The sequence below is a fragment of the Hakea prostrata genome, chromosome 2 (assembly GCF_041222555.1).
Source record: "Hakea prostrata isolate BN-2017 chromosome 2, UWA_Hpros_2, whole genome shotgun sequence".
Lineage (NCBI taxonomy): Eukaryota > Viridiplantae > Streptophyta > Magnoliopsida > Proteales > Proteaceae > Hakea > Hakea prostrata.
Window position 1 is genome coordinate 11,207,535 of NC_142601.1, and position 20,817 is coordinate 11,228,351.

Genomic DNA, 20,817 nt, shown 5'->3' on the forward strand with positions numbered 1-20,817 from the left:
CCTTTTCAGGTTGCATTTGTTCCGACTAGACAGATTCATGATAACATTATGATTGAAAATGAAAATGAAAATTTCATGTCACACACTTGGGGAAAGCAGGGTATATGGCCCTCAAGCTTGATATGTTTAAGGCCTATGATAGAGTGGAACTCTTTTCTTAAAATAATGCAATGCTTAGGCTTTAATTCCAAGTGTTGTGAACTTATCTCTGCTCTGATCTCTTTTGCTACTTTTACAATCAAAATTAATGGTTCTTCATTTTCTTGGTTCTCCAGTAACAGAGGACTCCGACAAGGGTGTCTACTAAGCCCATATCTGTTCTTCCTTGTCATGGAAGTTCTATGCATAGTGCTCTCCAATTTTAGAAGTGTCAATGCCTTTCAAGGTTTAAGGATTGCCAGGAATGCCCTTAAGATCTCTCACTTGTTTTTTGTTGATGATACATTCTTGTTTTGTAGAGCCAATGTGGAGGATGCAAGTGTATTTCAAATTATTTTTTATTTATTTTCTAATATTACAAGACAGATTATTAATCTGGAGAAGACTGAAATCTTCTTTAGCAGGAACATGAATTAGCATACTAAGGATAAACTTGTTGGTATTCTGGGAACTAAGCAGTCTAGCAAAAAAGTTTCCTTCCTTGGCACTGACCTTTTCCATTTTAGATTTAGAATCAAGCATCTGCAACCTCTCCTAACCAAAATGCAGAGAAAATTGAGTGGCTAGAAAGCTAGCTCTTTATCTTATGTTGGGAGACAAATTATTGTGCAATATGTGTTAGTTGCTCTGCCTATTTATCACATGCAATACTCTCTATTTCCCAAAGAAGTCTGCAGAAAAATGGATTCTTTGTGTCATAGGTTTTGGCTTTGGCATACTAATTCAGTAAACACCTCACACTTATAACTTGGGATAAGTGTTGCCTAAAGAGAATGGGGGTTTAGGGTTTAAAAAACTTGAGGATGTTAATTGTGCTCTACTTCTTAAGCAAGGGTGAAGACTAATTAATGAATCTGAATCTATGTGGGCTAAATGTCTTAAAGCTGAATACTTTCCAAAGACCTCTCTATCTTTGATCCTAAAATTTCTCAAAAAATGTCTCTCTTGTTTGGAATGGGCTGAGAAAAGTTAATCTAGATCTTGCAGGATTGGTGTTTAGGAAAGTGGGGATCAACAACCCACTTCCTTTTGGTTTCATTCATGAGTGGAATAAACATAGAACCATACCATCGGTGAGTTAAACTCCCATTTCCAACCTAAGAATATTAGTTCAGCCAAGGTGATTCAACAAAATCTTCATTGATAGAAGAAATTAGGTCATCTTTCTCAACTCTATATTGATTAGCCATTGATCGTAACTCTCTTAGTAGGGACCTAGACTATGAAATCCCCCGGAAATCCCCCGGATTTCTAACCTTTTAACCCATGGTTTCAGGACCGCAAACCCAGAACTTGAGTCGGCGACAACTGTGGGCCATTTGAGTCGAGCCCGAAGGTTCAAAAATAGACCCAATGATACTGGATAACCCTAGTGATGACTCGACCACTCTCCTAGATTTTAAGAGGAGAGAAAAGGTCAATCACGAAGGCATTAAAAGGAGATTTTGGCATGTTTGGAAATCGATGATGGAGAATCCAAATGACGAGGTAAATATACCCAAAAGTAGATACTTAAAAGACATTTTATTCAAGCCAAAAAAACACCAGAATCAGACCTTGGTTGAGGGGTCAACCAAGGGCCTATCAATCTGATTGGTTGACATGTCTGGGTCTACCACACATCCCCAATTTAGGGGCAATTTCGAAAAATTGGGTTTAAAACCCTATTTTATGACTCCACTCACCTTTGAACGCATTTTCTGATGCTAGAGTGGGGTTGAGGCTTGGAGAGGAGGAGACACCAAGAAGGGTTCCGGATTCCATCCATGCGGCGATGCTTCAAGACTCGAATCATCACAGAAACGTTGAGAAAGGTGAGTGTTCTTCAACCTCTCTTCTTTAAACCTACTTTAATGGTTTTATTCATCAATGAATGCTAGGTTTTGGTAGTTAGGGTATATTGAATGCATTGAAAGCCTTCCATTAGTTCTCTTTATGTTTCCCTTTGGTTTTGAGAGTTTATACGATTTGTTGCAAACGATTTCGCATTAAACGTCTTAAGGACACCCGTGGGCACTCACGAGAGCCGAATTTGGGGTTTTTCGTTTAAGGCCTAATTGAGACAAATTGTTGATACTTTTAGGACCCTATTATTGTTAATTAGAAGTCCCCAAAGTCGCGTCGATTTGATTTCGAAATCAGAGGTGAAATAAGGATTTTTACCGAAACTAGGTTGAGAACGGGGGTTTGAGGTCGTCCAAACTGGTTGTGTCCGGGAAGTGTAATTTTAGACATCTTTTGAACCCCAATTGATCCCCAATTAATACTTACTCTTTCTCTTACGTAATTAGGGTTATTTTGAGCATAATTATATACTCTTGAGTGTGATTTTGGGACTTTGGAGAGAGAAACCAAATTGAAATGTGAGGAATATACTAGCCATGTCTTGTATGCTTAATATTGTTATTTCAAGTTTATTATTGATATGTCACTTCATTTTGATATCTATTATCATGTGATTGTGTGTGACTTTGTGTGAATGAAAGGTAAGAATGTATGGGTGATTCTTTTCTTTCTTTTATAATGTTATATTGATGATATGAGAATGAAAGAGAATGAATGGGATTGGTTTGAGACTTGTTTCTCTTATTTCTATTTACCAACTAGAGTTTTGGGTAACCCATTACCCTAGTGACCTTATAAGAATGTGCATCTTGACCTAGGTATATGAATGTTAAGTGTCTAAAAGTGTTGTTCTAGACGACCCTATGAGTACTACTACCCTTCCGGTAGGGTTATTGAAGTCGGTTAACCCATGATGTCAGTGGCTAGGTCCTGTGATGTCAAGTAGGTCCACTGTCATCATAGAATAGTAGAGATGCATATAATAGATAAGAGATCCTAGGAGCTCAAAACCGATAACCAACCCGTGAGAGGACATGGAAAGCATTATGTCCATTATATGTGGATGACCATTGGGTCAAGGAGTGGGATCCAACTGATGCCTCCCGTTGAGGATATCATTCATAGGTGGGAAGGTTATCGAACCCAAAGGGCACTAGGCATGAGGGGAGATATTTTGACCATATGTAATACGAAACCGTATGACTTTGCATCGGGCTTAGAATTGTCATTGACATGCGCCAAATCTCAAGCCAAACGGTGATGTGAGAGAGAGTGGTGACTTATACCCCAACCATGGCTTGACATGACTTTACCCAACAATTGCGGAGAACCCATTAGACATCTCTTGTGAAGGAGAGTGACTGAGACTGCCCAAAGTAGATTGATGTTTAACTTAATGCGTGTCTACCATAGAGACTTCATGATAAAGTTATGAGCATAATATCATAATCATTTATTTATCATATTATTGTCATTGATTATATTACCATTTTATATGTGTGATGTGGAAATTGTGAACAAATACATGACATGATTGTTGAGTTATATCACTAAGTTCTATGGAACTCATTCATTTCTATGTGTATGTTTCTTTGAATTATTCTATAGATTATAAGGACTCCATTCAAATGGAGGATCCTTCGCCAGGAGATTATCTTGAGGAAGCGATTGGAGAGGAAGTGGACGCGCATGAAACTTTGTGCTTGTGACAGGATTGCTCCTATGGAGCCGGATTCTAGTACTAGAGACATCGTCATGCTTAGGAATTCTCTAGCGTTATTTATGTCACTATTTTTACCTTTATACTCTTATATCTTTTGAGAGAGGCGAGGGCATCTTCTATCAAGATACTTGATTTATTCTGCTACAAACAACTATTCTCTTCTTCCAAACTCTGATATTCCTTTGATTAACATTAGTTAACTTTTGACTATAGTTAATGGATGGTTGTAAACTTAATATTTCAAATTTTATGACTAGATATCATATATTTGTATGGGTTTGTCACTGAACCTTGGTCCTATAGTGTATCACCCCCACGGGTATTCGGGTATGACCGAATCGGGCTGGGTGGGGTGTGACACAGATTGTTGGGTATCAAAACTTTCTGTAAATGGTTGCTTCACCACTAAACTTACTTACAATAGAAATTTTTAATCAGAAGTATGCTATCTGTAGTTATCCCAATAAAGCTTGGTGGATCTTCTTGTGGAAATTACCCGTTCACCCTAAATTTTAACTTTTCTTCTAGAGATGTTTGCATGTAGGAATCCCTGTTAAGGTGATCATTGGTAAGGTCGATGGACAACAATCCAACTTGATTGTACTCTATGTGCCAAATGTAAGGAGACGCTTTGGCTTGTGATTATGGAATGCGAATGGAGTAGATGCGTCTGAGCATTTGGACCACTAGGCGTTCGAGTGGACCATATCCATCACAATAATCTTTGCAACTTTGCCTTTATTTTCTTCACTCTGGACTAGATAAAACTACGCTTAAGTGGTTCTTCAACATTTTTATTATCACCTGTTATACCATATGGTCATTTCATAATGATGTTGTCTTCAATAATGTAAATCCAAACCCACTTAAAGCCATTAAGTTTATAAATAAATGGTCCTCAGATATGCAAATATACCCAATTACGATAGGAGGGGAAGGTCTAAAAGTCACGCCGACTTACCCCCAATTGTGTATCTATAAGTCTCTCTTCACTCATCAACAATGCAGTGATTCAATTTTAATTTGTGTAGGGAAACGACGGCATGCGGAAAAAAAGATTAGATGGTTGGGATTGCTTGAGAAGGCACGATCACATTCCTAGAATGGGGAAGCATGGATTACGTGGATACAACAAAGGCAATATCAGAGGGCATTGACTCGTGGATTGAATCAAATGTCCAAGAAAGATAAAGATTCACTCAATTTGGAACAATGATAAGTAAATGGATCACATTCTTCCACATCCAATCTTGACATCATGGCATACACAACATTTTGCTCAGATTGTTCCATTTTAGAACAGTTAGGAAACACAAAAATCACACCCTTCTAGAACCACAACATGCAACTTTGAGCAGAAACAATTGCGGCAACAAGACCTAAATGTACAGCTTTATGGACAAAGCTTATATCGTTGCAATATAAGCTTGAGCTAAAAAAAAAGAAAGAAGAAGCTAAAAAAGTATGATTAAGAATGAAAACCTTGATATAAAGATGATCTGGTTAAATCCACCGTTAGACTCATGACCTTCAATAGGGGTGTCAACGGTGCGGTTTTAGGCTGAAAAACACCTAGCCTGAACACGGCCCATTAGCAAAATAACGGTTTCGGGCCGGTTTCGGTTTGGTGCGGTTTGGGTTCGGGCTAACTAACGGTTTAGATTCGGGTTGACTAACGGTTTATGGTGTGTAAGAAAAAAAACAAGAAGAAACAATTGAGCATCCTATAACAAAAGCAAAAATTATATGGAAAGCAAAGTTGCTATTGGTCAATTTTCTTAAGAAAAACCCACACATTCTATAGAAATCAAGAACCTAGATATTAAGTAGTAAAATGAATATTTGATCTTTGAATTCATGCTTAATATTTTTAATTGTCTATACCAACTACCTAATGGTAATATAATGATTCAAACACTATTTAATGTAAAATTACAAAACGGGTTATAAACGGGTTGCGGTTCGGTTTTGGATTGGTGCGGGCTCCACAACCTCAGCCCAATTACGACCCATTAAGGTTCGGTTCAGGCTGGTTCAGGCTATAACGAGCCGGTGCGATTCTGTTTTAACGGTTCGGACTATAAATTGACACCCCTAACCTTCAGTTGCTCCAAATAATGTAAGAAGTCATCTCAGATTTCCTTTCAGTTCAATCTTGAGCCCAGAGTTGAGTTGCTAAAATTTCACAGCCAAATAAAAGAAATAAAGTAGGGAGGGGGCATTCCGAGAATTGAACTCGGGACCTCTCGCACCCTAAGCGAGAATCATACCACTAGACCAAATGCCCTGAACGATGACAGATGTTTGGAGCTTAACAATTTAACTATTTAATGCTATCTCCTTGCCCATCTGAAAAGATATGGTTCTTGCTTATTATCGATCAGATCACATTTACTGGATTAACTTTGTATCACTTTTCTAATTTCCAGTTTTTAGTTCTGTAATCACATTTCTTCAATTTTATTTTCTCATGTCAGTTCCTATCTTTATTTTGGAAGGATTCACAAAGCCAGCCAACTCATATAGTTAGGATAAGGCATTGGCATTGGGTATTAAATCCACCGACCTACCGACAATAAGAGCAGTCAGAAATCGTTGAATCTGAACTGGCCAGTTACAGAAAACAAAATGAATCAACTGGGGATGTAATTTACTCATGATTGGAGATAAACATGTTATCATGAATGCAACGCAACTCAATGCAGTTGAAGTCACCAAGGACCAAGTACATGTTGTCTCCTTCCCCCGGCAATAGAACAGCCATGTGCTTTGACACACAAAGTGCTGAGGACAATTTGGAATCCTGCACATGGGGACTAGATGACAAAATCCTAGTGGCTCAAGGCATGTCGGTCTACAAATTGGTTAGAGAACTGGAAAGCCACGTTTTGACTTGAAAATAGTTTTTTTAAGTAGAAGTGTATAACCCATCCTGACTTGAAGATATTTTTATCTCGGCCAGCTTGCGCGCACCTCGATTATATTTTTAGATGGAGCTTTGTCGTCCATAAAAGTCGAACCCATGACCTCTCCACTGAGAAGCAGTATAGATTTTACCACTCTACCAACCTTGCATTGATATTGACAATGGAATTTTATTTGCAGCAGCTCTGTTGCCTGCAGCTAATGGTGGCAATTATGCCATCCGTCTATAAACTAATCCAAATAATTTGATAATGATATATAAGTCCTTGATATCTTATAAATTCATAAAATAAATCATTGTTTTTATCCGATCTTAAACCATCTAGATTTGTAAAATAAATTCACAAAATAAACTACCCGTTTTTAGTAGTGAAGCTATGGAAGAAAGAATCTGAAGAAGCGTGACTTGCTGCCAGTTGGGTGGATCTAGATAGACCAGAATCAAAGAAAAAATCACGGGCTTTAAAGATCTCTCAAAGGAGAAAGAACATAAAAAGCCTTAAATCTAAAGTTTAATTTTTAAGTTAAAACTTCAAGAAAACCAGAGGTTATAAAGGTTCGCTTTTTGTATTACAAAGGAGGATGATCACTCCCTTTAATCCCTTGTTTTCATTTTTCAAAAAACAATCAAGAACTCACTACCTTCAACAAATAGAATCGGGGTTTAAAAAGTGAAAATTTAGAAAACTAAAAGGTCTTTATTGTAATTTAATTTTTTTGTATTTACATGTATATCTTTACATTTTAATTTACAACCATTAGATCTAAAGTGTTACACGTGGCATGATCTTAGCCACTGGCAGCAGGCGGCTCCGCAAATAAAAATCCCTTAGACGGCATTGTAGAACATTATTCTCGACTCTCTAATCTCTATAGTACAATTAAGAATGATTAAAAAAATAAAAATAAGACATCTAATTCTGTGATCTGACAGAATGGGATTCACATCCTCTGTAATTCCTTTCCCTACAATTTCCTGTAATTCCCTCATAGGATTGTGCCATGTGGCATTTAAGTAATCCAAAGGTTACCCAACAAACTAGAATTTAAATAACATTCAAATTTATGGGTGGATTTAAATAAAATTCAAATTTTGTTTAAATTAAATAACCTTTGAATTACTTAAATGCCACGTGGCACGATCCTATGAGGGAATTACAGGGAATTGTAGGGAAAGGAATTACAGAGGATGTGAATCCGACAGGATGTCTCATTCTTTGATCTGACAGGTGAAATTCCAATTGTATACTGCTGGGAAGAATAATATTATATATTATCTTTATAAGGAGTAAAGCCATGTTAATATTATACGCTACTAAACTGGAGTCTCGTGCCTTTGCTAAACTTCAGGCAGGAACAACTCAATCGTGAGAAAATGATGCACTTTGTTACAGCTTGGTCGTCAAGGGACTTAAAACTTACCCCTCCTGGGGTAATTTGGAACCTAACACAATGTGCATATACAGGCCCCTTCGGGGGGTGGCCGCAAATAGTAGTATAATCTTGATGCGTGCAGGGGAGTCCAATGACCAAAGGTACCGGATGGGATGTTGCTGAGGTGCATTTTTTAAAAAGGAACAACCTTAGATCTGCATGATAGGATTCATTCAAGAAATTAATCATGCAAGTGCTTCTCCAATCTTCCACGTGGCTACACCCCTCTTTACTTTGAATGTTCTCCACGTCTGCCTGTCTTCTCTCAACTACTACCCCACTGGATCCACATTCTCTGTAATTCCTTTCCCTACAATTCCCTGTAATTTCCTCATAGGATTGTGCCATGTGGCATTTAAGTAATCCAAAGGTTACCCAACAAACTCGAATTTAAATAACATTCAAATTTATGGGTGGGTTTAAATAAAATTCAAATTTAGTTTAAATTAGGTAACATTTGGATTACTTAAATGCCACGTGGCACAATCCTATAAGGGAATTACAGGGAATTGTAGGGAAAAGAATTAAAGAGGATGTGGATCCTACTCGACTTCTCTCTTAATTTCTTCTTTGTTTCCATAGCCGTTTTTGTGTCACTTTTAAATGCTGGCCAAAGGCCATCTTAACTTGCTCCAACTACCTTCATTTATGTCAACCTTACTTATCCTGTCTTTTTTTTTTTCCATTTTAAGGCCTGAAAAGGACTGATCTCCACGCGTTTGTTCTTTCAACTCTTTCATTTCCAATACTGTCTCTTTTCTTTTTCAAGTAAATTGCTTCTTCCCACTTGTGGTTCTCTGATTCGCTTTCTTCTCTTTACCCATGCGTGGGTGTTTTCCCTTCTCCTACTAAACTAACTCTTCCATTCTTTCTCCTGTTAGACAAACTCTTCCCTCCTTTCTTCTGTGGCTGATCTTCATTGTGCAACTGCAACGTGTAATGGGTCGTTCCGGGTCCTCTCCATCTTTAAGATCTCACTCATTTAGATCCAACTCACAATCTGGCCTGTTGGGTAGTTCTCCAGCTTCTTTTAAACCAGTGTGACTGGATGATGGTGTGCGTACTAGTGCTGTTGCATTCTGGAAAATGACAGGCTCGGAACTAGCATCATTTGAAGGGCCTCTAATGAAGTTGCTTCCCAGCAAGGGCATCAATAAAGCGTCGCGTGTTGGGAGTACGTGGGTGCTACTTTCATTTGCTACCATGATGAAGGTTTTCTAGCAGCAGAGTTCGAGACAGTAGACCAACGCAATATCATACTTTCAAAAGTGCCTTGGTGGATTGAAACCATGTTGTTGCACTTAGAAATGGAACCATTGCCACCTTAGTACCAGCTTGGTGACCCTGCACCTCTAATGTGTTGAGAATGCACCAAGACTTTAGAAGTAGAATGGGTTAAAGGGAACGTGAGTAGAAGTCTGACACAACTCCAACTCTGTTTCTTTAGCTGCATTTTGAATTTAATAATGCTTAATATTTATCTTTTATTGTGAAACACGTTGGGCACTAGTCCTAGTTATTAGGAGGTAGTTTCTATCTTTCACTTGTATGAAGCTTGTTAGAAAGCTGGTTCTATTTGAATAATGTAAGGCAACTACAAATTTCTTTCAATTAATTATTTTCATTGGCTTCATTGTTTGTCTTCTGCTGCTTTTTTACCAATAGTGTGGTATCCGACCCTGGTTCGATCTTAATTGGCATAAAGAAAGGAAACATGAATGGATCTTCATCATCACAACTGCCAATTCCCTTGTTTAATGGGGGAAAGTATCAGTTTTGGAGTGTGAAGATGCAAACCTTATTCAAGTCTCAGGACTTGTGGGAGTTAGTTGAGGAGGGCCTTGCCGAGACAAATGATGCTACCAAGATGTCATAAAACAAGAAGAGGGATGCAAAGGCTCTTTATTTACTGCAACAAGCAGTCCATTAAGATATTTTTCCAAACATCTTGAGTGCTTATTCCTCTAGGGAAGCATGATTGACATTGCAGCGAGAGTATCAAGGGGATACCAAGGTCATCACCGTGAGACTACAGACTCTCAGGCGAGAGTTTGAACCATCGATGATGAAGAAGGATAAATAATACAAGACTTTCTCTCTAGAGTTTAGTCAATTGTGAACCAGATGCGGAATTATGGTGAAAAATGCAATGATCACATTCTTATCAGTAAATTTTTTAGAAGTTTAACTTCATGATATGATCATGTTGTTGCAACTATAGAAGAATCAAAGGATTTAACTCAGATGTCATTCGATGAGTTAATAGGATCCTTGCAAGCACAAGAAGCAAGGATCAATCAGCTAGAAGAAAAAACAGAATAGAAGGCATTTCATGTTAAGGGGGAGTACGCTTTAGTAGCAAAAGATTTAAAGTGTGCACATGAACAAACTTATGGCAGAGGTCGTGGATGAGTTATTGGTTGAGGACAAGGAAGAGGAAGAGCTCAAGGAGTTCAATGCCATTATTGTAAACGTACTGGACATGTTCAAGCAGTCCGCTAGAGGAAACAAAATTAGGAAAATTATGCTGAAGAAGCTGAATTTAATGAAGAAGGAGAAGATGATTATAGGTTGTTTATGGCATGGGTTGATCAAGAAGCACATAATCAATAGGTGTGGTTCTTGGACAATGGATGTTCTCATCACATGACAAGCAATAAAACCTTATTTGTAGGCCTGGCCGAGAGCTATAAAAAGAAGGTCAGCCTTGGAGATAGCAAGCAATTACAGGTTGAAGGAAAAGGCACCATGGGCATGCGAAACAACCATGGTAAAACCAACTATCTTTACAATGTTATTTTTGTGCCTAATTTGTCTCAAAATTTGCTAAGTGTGGGAAAGCTATTGTCAAGTGGATTTATTGTCACCTTTGACAAGTTTTCATGCTTGGTAACAAGTAAAGCATCTAGAAAAGTCTTGGTGGAGACGAGCATGACGCAAAACAATCTAATTCCTGTGGACTTCACAAATGTGGAGATCCTGTGCATTTATAGCACAAAGGAGGGAGTTACAATTTTATGGCACAAAAGATATGGTCATGCCAACATCAATAGTTTAAAGATTTTACAGCAAGAAGAGATGGTCAAAGGAATGCCTATGCTTGGAACTCTAGGCATCTGTGAAGCATGCATTTATGGCACACAAAGTAAGAAGCCATTCCCGACAGAAAAAAGCATGGAGGGCAACAAAAAGAATTGGTCCATGGTGATCTATGTGGGTGAATGCAAACCAAAACGTTAGGTGAAAGTAAGTACTTTCTACTATTCACTGATGACTTTAGTAGAATGAGTTGGGTATTCTTTTTACAAAAAAAGGATGAAGCATTGAATTATTTTAAAAAATTCAAAGCCTCAGTTGAGAAGCAAAATGGACAACTTGTCAAAGCTCTTAGGACCGACAGAGGAAGAGAATTTACTCAAAAAGAGTTTTGGTTGTTTTGCGAAGAAAATGGGATTTGTAGAGAGTTCACATCACCTTATATTCCCGAGCAAAATGGAGTGGCGGAGCGCAATAATCAAACTGTAGTAGAGATGGCAAGAAGCATGTTGCAAGAGAAGGGGTTGCCGAATCATTTTTGGGGGAAGGCTGTAACAACAGCTGTATATCTTATGAATATCTCACCAACAAGAGTGGTCCCAAAGCAAACTCCCTATGAAGTTTGGACTGATAAAAGATATGAAGTAAGTCACATGAGGATTTTTGGCTGTGTTGCATACACTTTGATTAATTCTCTAGTTCAAAGCAAACTAGATAATAAAGCTTTAAAGTGTGTTTTTGTTGGTTATTGAAACAACTCAAAAGCATATAGATTATTTAATTAAGAAGGGAAGTGGACATGGCATGAAAACAGTGAAGGGGTTGTACAAATTGAAGAACTAATTGTTGAAAATCAAGACAATGAAGCTGAGAATGTGGACCTCGTTGCCGAAAGTGAACCAAGTAGTCCAGAAATTTCTAGCAACAGCTCCAATAATTTAAACACAAGTTCCAATTGTTCTTCACCTGTTCAATCAGGTACAACCACTCCTTCAAGCATGGAAACAATTTCAGCAATATCTAGCTCAAGTGAAGATGTGGGACCACGTGGGTATAGGTCCTTAAGAGAGATATATGAGGCAACACAAGCCTTATATGTGGCTCACCCAAATTCATTTGAAGAAGCTGTTAAGAAAGTTGAATGAAAGCAAGCAATGGAGGAGGAGCTTGCGGCAATCAAGAAGAATCAAACATGGGAGCTAGTAAACTTGCCCAAAAACAAGGAAGCAATGGGAGTGAAATGGGTCTTTCGGACGAAATTCAATGTAGACGGAAGTATTCAAAAGCACAAAGCAAGGTTGGTGGCCAAAGGATATGCTCAGAAACACAGGATAGATTATGATGAAACATTCTCACCTATGGCAAGATTTGAAACTGTAAGAATTCTCCTAGCTCTTGCTACTCAATTGGGTTGGTCAGTTTATCAATTTGATGTAAAATCAGCAATTCTTGATGGCGAGTTGGAGGAATAAGTGTTTGTAACACAACTTGTAGGTTTAATAGTTGAAGGAAAAGAAGAAAAAGTTTACAAGTTGAAGAAGGTACTTTATGGTCTAAGGTAGGCACCTCGAGCATGGTATGGGAGAATCAATGCTTATTTCTTGAAGAATGGGTTTGAAAGAAGCAAAATTGAGCCTACACTCTACATAAAGAAACGAGGTAAAGATGCTTTGTTTGTGAGCTTGTATGTGAACGACATGATATATATGAGTTCTTCCTCGATGATTGATGAGTTTCGAGTGAGCATGAAGAATGAATTTGATATGACTGATTTGGGGCTGCTACATTTTTTCCTCGGATTGGAGGTGAAATAAGTTGATGATGGTATCTTTATGTCACAAAAGAGATATGCAATTGAGTTGCTTAAGCATTTTCATATGTTTGGTTGCAAAGAAATAAGAACACCAATGAACATGAATGAGAAATTGCAATAGGAGGATGGCACACAACAAGCTAATGGTTTGCTTTTTAGGAGGGCTAATCTATCTAACTCACACTAGGCCTGATATTTCTCACTTTGTTGGTGTAATCTCCAGGTTTATGTAAAATCCTTCAAGGCATCATTTTGGAGCAACAAAGAGGATTTTGTGATATATAGCAAGGACTCTTGATCTTGGTATGTGGTACGAACATGGGATGAGATGCAAGTTGATTGGCTACACCAATCGTGACTGGGCGGGATGTATGCATGATCAAAAGAGCACCTCCGGTTATCTTTTCAATATTGATTCAGGAGTTATTTCATGGAGCTCAAAGAAGCAAGCAACAATTGCATTATCTTCATCTGAGGCTGAATATATAGCAGCTTTAGCAACAACATGTCAAGCAATTTGGTTAAGAAGATTACTTGAAGAGCTCGATCAGTAGCAAGAGGAGGCAACAAAAGTGTTTTGCGACAACAAGGCTACAATTGCAATGTCCAAAAATCCGGTTCATCACAGAAGAACAAAACATGTGGACATTAAAGCACATTCTATTAGAGAGTTTGTGGCCGAAGGAGAAATTTCTGTGCAATACAGTGAGTCAGAGCATCAACTTGCAAACCTATTCATGAACCCTCTGGCTAAAGACAAGTTTGAATTTCTGCGTGGCCTCCTTGGATTTGCAATTTTGGAGCAAGGGGGAGTGTTGAGAATACACCAAAACTTTAGAAGTAGAATGGGTTTAAGGAAACGTGAGTAGAAGTTTACCACAACTCCAACTTCGTTTCTTTACCTACATTTTGAATTTAATAATGCTCAATATTTATCTTTTATTGTGAAACACGTTGGGTACTAGTCCTAGTTATTAGGAGGTAGATTCTATCTTTCAGTTGTATGATGCTTGTTAAAAGGTTGGTTCTATTTGAATAATGTAAGGCAACTACGAACTTCTTTCAGTTAATTATTTTCATTGCCTTCACTGTTTTGTCTTCTGCTGCTTTTTAACCAACACAATGGTTGTCCAGGTCCAGTTCCATAAGGTTAGGGATGATTGCTACTTGGTGGAAAAAATCTCTAAAGCTACTTCCTTATTAGGAAGAGTGGTAGACGTTCAACTCCACCTGAAAGAGCTTGGCTTGTCCTCAAGGGTGGCAAGAGCTAAAATTATGTTTGATCTCGCTGATACGGAGGAATCCTAAGTATCCATGGGTATTGACAATGGGGTGATATCATACAGCTGAAATGCCACTATGAAGTAAAATTTCTTTGTACAAGGTGTGGTCGTTTAACCCATTCTGATGGGTTCTGTCCTTACTAAAGATTACCGGATGGTAGTTCAAATATGGATTTGCCACTATCAGGATCTTTTAAGAAGATCAAAATCAACCTAATCCTCTTTGGGTCCTCCAAAGTTCTCTCCTCGAAGGAGCTGGAAAAATATATGGCATTCAGAGCTAATAAAGTATTGAAGATTTCTGAAATTCTTAAGAGCTCATGTTAACCAAGGACCAACACCTATGATGTGTGATGGAGTTCCTGCAACTGAGAATGAAAAAAATGAAAAAATTGATGGTAAGGTTGCCAACGTTGACAAGGATGATGCACCTGAGGATTTCTTTTTGACCTCTCTCTTTGAGGAAAACTTTGGGAACAAAAAAGTTGGTACAAGGAAAGAAACTACTATTAATCTATGAAAGGAAGTGGTAGTAGCTGTCCTGGTTCGCTCAATTCGGATGAAAAAGAACTGCTCTTCGAGGCTAAAACAGTCAATATTTACCATGTCTACTATAACCACCATAGAGCTAATTCACACCACACTGAAGGATGTCAGTTGAACATAGAAATGGATGATATCTTTCGAGAGAGTGAGAGTGAAAACGTAGGACAATTACAACCCATGCACAAGCACAAAAGATCAACCAACCCATCTCCCTTGCTCAACCCTGCCAATATGTTCACTCTTCAAACTTACCTGTTCCCATCTTTAATCCTCTCGAGGCTTTAAAATCCTATGTTGACTCTTTACTAGCTTCTTTTGCTGATCGTGATGGCCTACTTGACCAACTCAAAAGTTACATTGACACTAGAGTTCTTAACAGGGAGGGTCAAAACATTCTAAGCAATATCCCTGCTAGTAAGAAAGCAATATCCCTACAGCGTCAACCCCTGATGGATAACCAAGTGAACCCTGTCTTCCATTTATTGATTTCTATCTTTTTGCTTTGTGTGACTTCTTTTTCTGCTATCGCTTGGGCTTTATCTGATTTTCGTAAAATCCCTGGGTATATTTTATCTTTTCTTGATGATCTACTTGCTAATTAGCTTACTGCTTTTCATGTCATGTTTGTGCTTCATCAAGTGTTCCCTGTATCTGTTCAACAGTTTCAGAACTAACATCTGCTTTAGTTAGAATCATGTTAGTGTCTTTGCTTTGCTTGTGTAAAAATCCATTTAGACTCTACTGTTTTTTGAGGTGGAAGCTGGCTCCCTGGAAGATTGGGCTCAAGTACTGCTAGCTTTTAACCTTCTTTTTTATTAAGAGAAAGGTGATCTTTTTATCTTGGAATGTTCGGGGCATCAATAGAAAATTCACACTGCAAAGATTGGGAAAATTATGTACTAAGTTTAACCCTGGTGTTTTGTTCCTATGTGAACCCAAATGTAAATCTTATCTGGATGTATTGCCTAAATTGGGGAAGAAGTTATCTCAGTATTCCTCTCTATTCAAAATTCCTAGTTTTGGTTTAAGAGGGTATCAGGGGGGGCTTATGGGTTCTTGCTAAGAATCTATCTTCCTTCCAAATTGTATTCTCCTTAGCTAATTATGTTGGCATCAATTTTTTCTCTTCACAGTTCTTTTGTGGTTATTTTCCTCTATGCACCTCCAAAATACCATGAAAGAAATTTATGCTAGATAGCCTTACTGAATGATCTCCTCAATTCTACTGAACCGTTCTTTATATGTAGTAACTTTAATGAGGTTATATCCGCTTTTGATAAATGTTAAGGCACTTTCAAACCTTCTCCTACCCTAAATAACCTCCTTAATTTAATATACTCTTTCTCTCTTGTTCAAGTCTCAGGGGAGGGTCCATTCTTCTCTTGGTCCAATCATAAAAGTCAAGCCAATCTAACAATGGAAAAATTGGATCGCCTCTTCCTCTCTCCTGCGTTAATGGCCCTCTTCCCTAACCTTGCACTGCGAAAGCTACCTTCTATTGCTTCTAATCATTCTCCTCTTCTGTTTAATACTAACCCAACTCTAATGAGTGGCAAGAAATTATTTCACTATCAGGTGACTTGGCATGACCATCCTAATTTTTATTTTTTTTGATCGAAGAAAAGGAAGATATATTAAAATTAAGTCTGGAAACACTTACAAGGACTACATATAATGTTATTACAGTAATCCTCTTGATTAAAAGCTAAATGAGCAAAATATTCAAACCGCATCTGGAGTGAACTGTTTGGGAAAATATCAAATTTAACCATTTTTGTGGTTTTGGCTAAATCCAAAAGACTTGTTAATTCTGGCAGAGGCCACTTTAGTTTTGTAGGTTTAGGTAATAGATGAGCGATTTTTGGATTGTTTGTCCATATCTCATCTATACTTAACCCACGTTGTGACGTTGTTGTCATTCCAATCTGAAGTCCATCAAGCATCGCCTTCACCACACCTTCCATCTTTTGCTTTCCATAATTGACATATTGTATATGTCTGTCTTTGTGTATTCCCACGCTCCAGCCTACAATCCCTAGTTGTTGATTAGGAACCCCTGCACACAACAAAATACATTTATCAGTTATTAGTGTATTGTTGCATAGATTTTCTTCCAAATTATAATTATTCCCACAGTTATGATGACTGTAAGTATTAGTATTCTCTTCCTCCCTTTGTGGTTTTAAAGCCCCTATCCACGACGTTAGTTTCCCTAGAACTTGGTTGGGATTAGGAACTTTATATGATTGAATACCGTTTCATTCCTTTCCGGCCATATGAAATAGCAAGTTATAATGAAGGTGGACATAAACCCCTGAAAGTTGTTGATGTTGTTTAATTGACTTCCCATGTTTTGGCACCAATTAATTAGAGAGTTATCCATCCAATTTTCTGTACGCAGTCCCAATGGTCCCGCCGCATGTATGCGCTTTCCCCAATCACATGAGATAAAGATGTGCCATGTGGTTTCTGCTTCCTTCCCACACATTGCACACTCATCTTGAGTGTCCATCCATTGTGCGAGATTTGCACGTATTGGTAATCCTGCATTTAAGACACGCCAGAAAAAAAAACTTTAAATTTTGGGTGTATGGGCAGTTTCCACAAATGTTTCCACCAACTAGCATATTGATTATCATTGCTCATGAAACGTTGTTTCATGATTTGTTGATAAGCTAGTTTAACTGAGAACTCTCCATTTGAAGATATAGTGGAGGACCAACGGTCCTCATGATCAGTTAAAATTAAAGGAAGAGATATCACCGCATTTGTATTTGTGTCTGTGTCAGGTGCTGATCCAGCTTGTGCATGACCATGTCTATTATGCAGCATCTCCGCCAATGTCGCTTTTTCTTGCCTTCATGTGGTATCGTGCTCCGCTGTGATGTTCGGGCCTGGTTCCCATGGATCAAACCAATACGAAGTATCCCTCCATTTCCAACTAGTCTTTTCACCATAGTCTTTAGTTGTGGGAGGATACTCGTAATGCTGTTCCAGATCCATGAACCTTTCTTTTGTTTTACCTTTGGATCAAATAAACTTCGTTTATTGAAGTATTTCGCATGAAGAACCTGTACTTACACTGCCCTTGGGTTTGTAAGAATCCTCCATCCGAGCTTCAGTAACAAAGAGTCATTGTAGTCTTCCATTTTTTTGAAACCCAACCCTCCTAGGATTTTTGATTGGCAAAACCTTTCCCATGCAATTAAGTTCAACTGTTTGTTTTTGTTTGGTTGTCCATTCCAAAATCTTTTGCAGATGCTGTCAATTTTCTTGCACGTTGTCTTTGGGAATTTTAGAAATTGCATCTGATATAATGCCATAGATTGTATTGATGCTTGAATTATCACTCCCCTCCCTGCGTAGGACAGATTCTTTGCTTTCCACTGCGTCATTTTTTTCATCATCCGGTCCACCACCTTTTGTAAAGTTTTTGTTTTCGCCTTTCCCTGCATCAAATTTGACCCCAAGTACGTTGTTCCGCCCTTGATTTCAGAAACCCTCAGTATTGAAAGGATCGGGGTCCTTTCTTGGTTTGGTACATTCCTACTAAAAAGGATTCCACTTTTTTCAAAGTTTATCTCCTGTCTTGTTAGGTCTGAGAACAACTCTAGTACGGCTTTAAGGGCCAGGACCTCCTCGATCTCTGCTTTGCAAAATAAGAAAGTGTCATCAGCAAAAAACAAATGTGTTATTTCCGGTGCTCACCTTCCAACCTTAATGCCATTCAGGAGTTTAAGAGATTTATATTCATCCGGAGTTGGGATAATACTTCCATGATGAAGAGAAAGAGATATGGGCTAAGTGGACAGCCTTGTCTCAAACCCCTTTCACCCTTGAACCAAGAATAAGGAGAACCTTTGATCTTGACAGAAAAAGTAGGCGAAGAAATTAGTTCATTGATGATTCTGCACCATTTGTCGTCAAAGCCAAAAAATTGGAAAATTCTAATTAAAATCCCTCTGTCCACCCTGTCATAGGCTTTAGACATGTCCAATTTCAAGGCAATGAATCCCTTCTTACTGCGAGTTTTTCGCATGTAGTGAAAAATTTCATGAGCCACAATTACGTTGTCCATGATTTGTCTTTGGGCTACAAAGGCCCCTTGACAAGGAGAAATGAGGCCAGGTAAGAGTGTTTTTAATCTCCTAGCTAAAATTTTAGCTATGATTTTATAGGACACATTGCAAAGACTAATTGGTCTAAAATCTGAGACGACGGAAGCTTTTTCAATTTTGGGAATGAAGCATAGTAAAGTGTGGTTGACCCCGTGAGGTAAGACTTCATTAACGAAGAACTCTGCAACGAACTTGTTCACGTCTCCACATACCAAATCCCAAGCTTTTTGGTAAAAAAACCCATTAAACCCATCAATCCCTGGTGCTTTGTGGGCTCCTATTGAAAAAACTGCTTCCTTGATTTCTAACAAGCTGGGCATATGTGAGAGTGGTGTCCCGGATAGGTCACTCCTAGGAAACAAACATTCAATGAAATTGGGGTCAAGAGATTCCGAAGGTCGATATAGGTTTTGCATATATTTTGCAAAAACGCCGGCAATCTCACTCTGTTTGGAAAACCATTGACCCTCGTCGAAAATTCCCGTCACTCCCCTCGAGTGAATGTTGATTTTGCTAGATAGATGGTAATACCTAGTATTCCTGTCCCCATCCTTAATATATTGACTTCTTGATTTTTGAAACCAGAACATCTCTTCCGCCTCTAGTGCCCATGCCATTCTCATTTTCTTTTCCCGTATTTCTTCCCAGTCCGGTTTCTGTTGTTGCTCTAACAAATCAATTTCTAGGGCCAAATTATGAAAAAGATTATCCACCATCCCAAACACCGACCTATTCCAATTTTTTAAGAATCTAGACAAGGAGGCCAGCTTCTCATTCAGTGGGCAGGAGATGTTTTTCATCCACGCATTGTGGAGGTCATTTGGGAATACTGGATGAGAGAACCATGCATTTTGAAAATGGAAGCACTTACTGCTAGGTAAGATTATCCTAAAAGGTTTGAGAATTAATGGGTTGTGATCAAACCCAGCCGCGGGAAGCCTTTCCACCATTTGATTCGGGAAACAGCTTACCCAAGAAGGAGAAGAATAAATCCTATCAAGTTTTTCCTTGATCAAGTTGGGTGGCTTTTGCTTATTAGTCCAAGTGAAAGTGCAACCTGGAGCTATAAATTCAGTCAAATTCTCCTCCCGAATGATTTTTTTTAGTCCGGCCATGGCTCCAAAAGGACGAAACACACCCCCAATTTTGTCATTGGGATCTAGGAGTTCATTGAAATCTCCTAAAATGACAAAAGGTTCATTAATGCTTTGTAAGTTTGCTCCCAGTGTTTCCCAGAAGATTTTCCTATCTAGATATTGTGGAGGAGCGTAGATCAAACATACCACATAGCTCCTTCCTTCTATCCAGCATCTCACAAAAAACATTGATTTATCCCAAAAAAATGCCTTAGAATTGCAGTTCAAAGAATTTAGGACAAGTAGCCCCCCCTTCAGCCCTCTTGGTCCTAAACTTCCTTCGTGACTGGTAATCACATAATTTCTAAACAGGCCTTTTTTGTTTTCCAAGAACAGTGCATGATCCCTACACTTAGTTTCACATAGAAAAACTAAGTCAGGTCTATGTTTTTTCAGGGTCTTTTTTAAGCATTGTTGGGTAAAGGAACCATTAATTCCCCTCACATTCCATGCCAAAAACTTCATTATTAACCAAACTAGATCTAAATTCAAATTCCAATTTTTTTTTACCAAAACCCACCTTCTATGTCCCCACAAGCAAAAGTGATGAAATGAAATTTGGCAGACTATATCACAGCAGAGAAATAAAAACAAGGGAAAATAAAAAAAGGAGTAACACAATAGTTTCCAGCTAAGCACTCTCATGTAGAAAAGGACAGTGAACAAGAAAATATGATAATAGGTAGAGATTATGCAGAGAATCTATTCCTAGATGTCTTATCAAGTTTTTTCCTCCAAATGTTAAACACAGCAAGAATTGAAATAAAGAACACAATGTAGAAATTGAAAAACTTAGAGT

At 38.3% G+C, this 20,817-nt stretch overlaps 1 non-coding gene across 1 annotated transcript; it reads right to left on the reverse strand.

Moving 5' to 3' along the window:
- Window positions 1-5,942: 5,942 nt before the first annotated feature.
- On the reverse strand, window positions 5,943-6,014 carry TRNAP-AGG (transfer RNA proline (anticodon AGG)). The gene has a single exon. It is a non-coding gene; the product is annotated as a tRNA-Pro (tRNA).
- Window positions 6,015-20,817: the final 14,803 nt, after the last annotated feature.